The sequence below is a fragment of the Primulina tabacum genome, chromosome 2 (assembly GCF_025594145.1).
Source record: "Primulina tabacum isolate GXHZ01 chromosome 2, ASM2559414v2, whole genome shotgun sequence".
Lineage (NCBI taxonomy): Eukaryota > Viridiplantae > Streptophyta > Magnoliopsida > Lamiales > Gesneriaceae > Primulina > Primulina tabacum.
The window spans coordinates 35,163,423-35,169,172 of record NC_134551.1 but is presented as its reverse complement, the minus strand read 5'-3'; the positions used below and the strand labels follow the sequence as shown (position 1 = coordinate 35,169,172).

Sequence of the window (5,750 nt, the reverse complement as noted above, 5' to 3'; positions counted from 1 at the left end):
CTTCTGAGCCCGGATCTCCACGGTATCTAGTCCAGCCTTGTTCTCTTCTTGACCCTGATCCTGTCCCACCTGTTGTCATGCACACATACAAACAAGACAACACACTACATCAATAAATGGCTATTGTGACACTTTTTTGTAGACACTTCTAATTAAATGTTGTTACAAATACTTAATAATGACACTTGTAAAAAATTAATAATGTGTAAAATAAAAAAACATATTAGATTAGTTATCCTGACATTTTTAATTGATGTCATTTTTTATATGGAGGGAAACAAATATTTTTCCTCCTCTAATATTTATCCAACCTTAATATTCTCACCTTTATTTTATCTATTTTTCTCCCCAATTTATATGATTGGCTATAATTTTTTTCAAATTTTTTATTTTTTCTCCAAATAATTTTTAATGTTATTTGCTACTTGTTTCTCAATATTTTACCGTAAGCCCATCATTTTATTTGCTCGGGTCCATACAAGAACTTGGCTTACAACTCTATTTATATATCGTAAGAAAGAGAAACAGGCGCAAACCCTATCCAACCGGTCACCTTCTCTTCCTCCTCATCGATCTGACCACTGCGCCACCAGGAATCAGTGCTCCGACCACCATGGATTGCAGCTGAGGTCCAGGAAACCCTGTTCATCACTTGAATCCAAAGAAACGAGGCAAAAATTTTTCAATTAGAAGCTCCAAGTCCCAGCTCTGTTTTCTGCGTCGCACCTTGTCCGTCTCAGGTGAGATTTGGCTTCGTTTTCTAGGTTGTTTATTGGTATTTTGCTGAGGATCAGAAGCTTAAAATAATTCTTGGTCATTCCCTATAAAATTATTTCTTGTGTGTATATATATACCGCAATATTTTTACCTTCTCAATCAGTAGTTTAACTCTTTGGAGTTTGGATTCTGTACACGTATTTTCGTGTTGCATTCGCTTGATCGGACAGAATTCTCTACTTTTGCATCTTGGATCGTTTGTTCGTTGGAATTTTATTAGGAAATGGCGGTGGATTCTGGACCTGTGACCCCTGGGCAGGTAAAAGTGTTGTTATGTTTTTTCGAGTTTTTGGCAGGTGATGGTTATTTCAGCTTGTCTTCTTGCATTGTTGGTGCATTTGAATTAGTTTACGTCTCAGTTGTTTGATGTTGATAGCTATTATATAGTGAAGTTATTAGTGTTTCTGTTTTGAATTTTGATAGCTATTATGTAGTGACATCATGAGTTGCTTTGTTATGTTATTCTTCTTAAATTTTTTTTGTATAAACCTGCTTTTGCTTCTTGCTTATCTCATTGCTTGTTAAGGTATTACTTTCTTTGAAATATGAATCACTGGATATACTGTGAAATCATTACTAACGATATTTTAGGTGTCATTTTTGCTTGGTATTATTCTTGTATTGCATGGATATATTTTGAGTGGTTGGAACATCAGAAGTCATCATCCCCCTTCAAAAATGTAAGCGTCGTTGTTTCTTTTGTCCTCTTCTTATTTACATTCTACAAATTTTCCATATCTTTAAGAATTATTATAACTGGCAGTGAAATGTGTGGCTTTTTCCATATCTTGAAGCATTATTATATACTCTTCCTCGATCGGCGTAAGCTTATTATTATTTTTTCCTTGTTGGACAGAGTTACAGACTAGATGTATTCTGTTTTTTGTACATTCTTCTTATCATAGCTTCAACAATGACATCTATCAAGAAAAATAATGACAAGTCAGCGTTTTCTAGAAAATCCATACTTTATTTGAACCACCATCAGACTGAAGAGTGGAAAGGATGGATGCAGGCAAGTATTTGTGGCAAACCATTCAAAAATATGATTTAGAATCTTGAAAGAGTTGGGTGTTAAGCATTTATCTGGTTGAATACCAAGAAAGGAGAAAAAACAGAACAAAAAGTACTGCATTCAAGTTCTCTTTCTTAAGTTGCACTTGCACAAAAATGTTAAGCTCTCACATGTTCTTTCTGCCATATGGAAGTTGGGATTTTTTTCCTTGTCACCTGTCCAGAATTATCTTCTGCTCATCAGAAATCTGATACCTTTATAATATTTTCATACTGCCTGTTATTGCTATGCAAGTTTAATTTTTGCCTTGTCTATGATTTATCTTATGCTCAGCAGAAATTGGACAACTGTAGATCATTTTGATAAGCCTGTTTAGCTGCTGCTGCTGTGCACTAACACACCTTGTGCACAAAGCCTTTGACAGTTGTATGCCTTTTGCCACCTCTTTTATAGGTTCTGTTTTTTGATGTATCATTACTTTGCGGAATCGGAAATTTACAATACGTTTCGTGTTTTGATTGCTGCATATGCGTGGATGACTGGATTTGGTAACTTCTCCTATTACTATGTCAAAAAAGATTTTAGTATTGCTCGATTTGCTCAGGTGACATTGTAATCTGCTTTATATTTTTTCATTGAACTTGATTTTCACATGTTTTTGTTTTACGTGGGATTTTTCTTTAAAAAAAATGATTTGTTGCCTGTGGAGATGATGTGGAGGCTAAATTTTTTCGTGGCATTTTGTTGTATTGCTCTCAACAACGACTATATGCTTTACTATATCTGCCCAATGCATACGCTATTCACTCTTGTGGTATATGGGGCCCTTGGGATTGGCCACCAATATAATGAGATAAGATCGGTGATTGTTTTGAAATTTTTTATGTGCTTCATTTTGTTGATTTTGGTGTGGGAAATACCTGGATTTTTTGTCATAGTCTGGAGTCCTCTGACTTTTCTGTTCGGTACGTAACCATCAGTGACCTTGTACTTTTTGGGGTTTCCTGTGATAATTTTTTTTATGTGATGAGTATTTAATCATAAATGGTCAAAAGGAGATAAATTTAAATTTCTTGTTTTAATTTCTAGTCTGAAGCCTTGGCTACCTGATTGTTGTTTTATCTCGATGACAGGGTACATGGATCCTTCCAAACCAGATCTTCCATTAATTCATAAATGGCATTTTAGATCTGGGCTTGATCGCTATGTATGGATCATTGGAATAATTTATGCCCATTATCACCCAAATGTAAGGCCGAAGAGAGAGATTAAAGTTGCTGATTGTACCTTTTATTATTATTTTTTAATCAATTTTATCCTTGTAGGTGGAAAAGTGGATGGAGAAACTGGAGGAGTGTGAGACCAAGCGGAGACGGACAATTAAGATATCAGTCGTTGCAGTCGCCTTATTTGTAAATAATTTCATTCCAGAAACAAGATTTGATGATTCGTTTTTATTTTGAAATCTAATTTCCTGCTAATTTCCTTCTTAAGGTGGGCTATTTCTGGTACGAATGCATACAAGCTGGACAAGATTGCTTACAACAAGCTTCATCCTTACACATCATGGATGCCAATAGCGTGTGTATCAATATTTTTTCTTAGTTTATCTGCTTATTTCTAAATTATTTTTTCATCCTATTTGAATGTTAAAATTATTTCTTTATTTGGCCAGAGGCTTTATTGTTACTAAAACCATTAATTTAGCTTGCTTATATGTGGAAATGATCTCTGTTTTTTTGTCTATCAGTGTCTATTTATGTTTGAGGAATTTCAGCCAGCATATTCGAAATTTCTCTTTGACCCTTTTTCCGTAAGTTCTATTTTTTGTTATATTTTTAATTCAAAACTGTGTAGCTCTTTTCAATGGGAAAGAATTGCAAGGTTATTTTTGGGCTAAAGCTAAACCCGGGGGTTGTTTTCCCATTTTTTTCTTATTGTACCACTGTTTTTGGGTACAAGGTGGCTTGGAAAAATTACTCTGGAAACCTACATTTCCCAGTTTCATATCTGGCTGAGGTGTGTGAGTTTATTCTCTTGCTTGTTTGGCGATTTTTACTTATTGGAATGATTATTTGATACAAATTTTATTGCTTATTCATGGACTATTACACGAATATATTCACTTGTTCGCTTCTGCTAATAAGAAAAACAAGAAGTACTTTTTCCCCGGTAGAAGGCATCTAAATTTTTTAAAGTTATCTATAAAATGTTTCAAGTGCTGGTTCCAAGATGTTTTCTTCTTGTTCATATGAAGAATTAGGGACTTGCGAAATTTTCCGTGACAGCTAACACAACTAAAATTACGTGGCTAACAAGTTTCCTACAATATGCAGATCAAATATTCCAAATGGACAGCCTAAATGGTTGCTCTACTTCCTTCCAGATTATCCATTACTTAAGTTCATGCTCACTACCTTCATTTACATCTTAGTAAGTAAATTTATTTTTTGTTCCAATTCTTTTCTTTCTTTCTTTTTTTTTACAACTTGGGGGAGACTGGAAGAGAGGGTGGGAGACTGGAAGAGGGGGTTTGGGGTTTTGTTCTCACAGGGTTTGAACCTTGACCTCTCCCAATCCCAGACTGTGCCACTTCACCACATGGGCGGTGGCTGTTTTGTTCCAATTCTTCAAGTTAATGACTGATTAAATGCTCCTCGCATAATGGAATTTCTGTTTTCGATGTTTTCACCACTGCAGGTTTCTTACTGGCTTTTTGAACTGACCAATACATTTAAAGGAGCTTTCGTACCCACAAGAGACGATAAGAAGCTATTTTACAATTGTGTTGCTGGAACATGCATCTGTGTCTGTTTATATTGCATCGCTTTAGCCCTTCTCCAAATCACTCACTAACACGACAGGTTAGTTCTTTATCCCTGGATGATAAGTATATACTGTATAGTTAGTGATGAAAGTTGGCTTCACAGGGTGCTTAAACACTCTTGAAGCTAGCTACTAACCCAAGATTCATTTCTCAGATTCAAGTGTTCAAACAGAAAAGTGCTTCAAGCAGGAAAAACTTTTATCTGGCGAAACCATTAGAATTTTGACCTTGTAATTATTTTGTCGGACGAAATGGTTGAACCATTTTACACACAAGAAAGAATTTAAATCAAGGTGACACGAAGGTAAAAAGATTGCGGTATATTCTTCTTTGTTTTTATTTCATTCATATAAATATATGAATTTTTATTGTAGGTGACAAGAATATTGGATTTTGATTAAGATGAGATGGTTGAAGAATGAAGATGCGTCACAAGTTTGCTTATGTTTTGCTTTACAAGACTTAATTATTTGTTAGTTCTTAAACTAAATACATTTGATACATTTGGTACATTTGTTGGGGTATAGATGTTTTTCGAGGTAACAAATTTGTCAGTCTTATATATTAATGATTGCAAAATTAATGGCAATTATTGATTAGCAATTAAATTTCTATTTTAAAATTTTGTATTTGTATTTATGTTAATTTGTTATATCCTTGAATATTATATCATGAAAATATTGAAAATCGATGACATTTCATAAAATATGACATTTTTTATATCACAATAGAAAATTAAATCATGTACATAAAAAATGTCATTGTAAAACTCATATGGAGACATTTCAAAAAGTCATTATAATTAACTATTAATGACAATTTCAATGTCTTTATATACTAGTATAGAAGATATTTGTAAGTGTCATTACAGATAATATAATGAGACATTTTAAATTAACCTTATAACCTATCATTAGTGACATTTTGTATTGCCACAATAAATAACATATACGACACTTTTAGTTGTCATTATAAATGATTTTAAATGACATATAAATTTGTCATTATTACTATAATAACAAGGCATGTATAAATATCTTTAAAACATGAGTTTTCCTGACATTTAAAATTATCATTATATGAATAATTAGTAACACAGTATGAAGTTGTCATTAACATCTTATAATCACA

The 5,750-nt window shown here is 33.4% G+C and overlaps 2 pseudogenes; both read left to right on the top strand.

Annotated features, from left to right (window-relative positions):
- The first annotated feature begins 491 nt into the window (after window positions 1-491).
- LOC142531698 (protein REDUCED WALL ACETYLATION 3-like) lies at window positions 492-5,233 on the top strand (annotated as a pseudogene).
- Window positions 1,032-3,014, top strand: LOC142531705 (protein REDUCED WALL ACETYLATION 1-like; annotated as a pseudogene).
- Window positions 5,234-5,750: the final 517 nt, after the last annotated feature.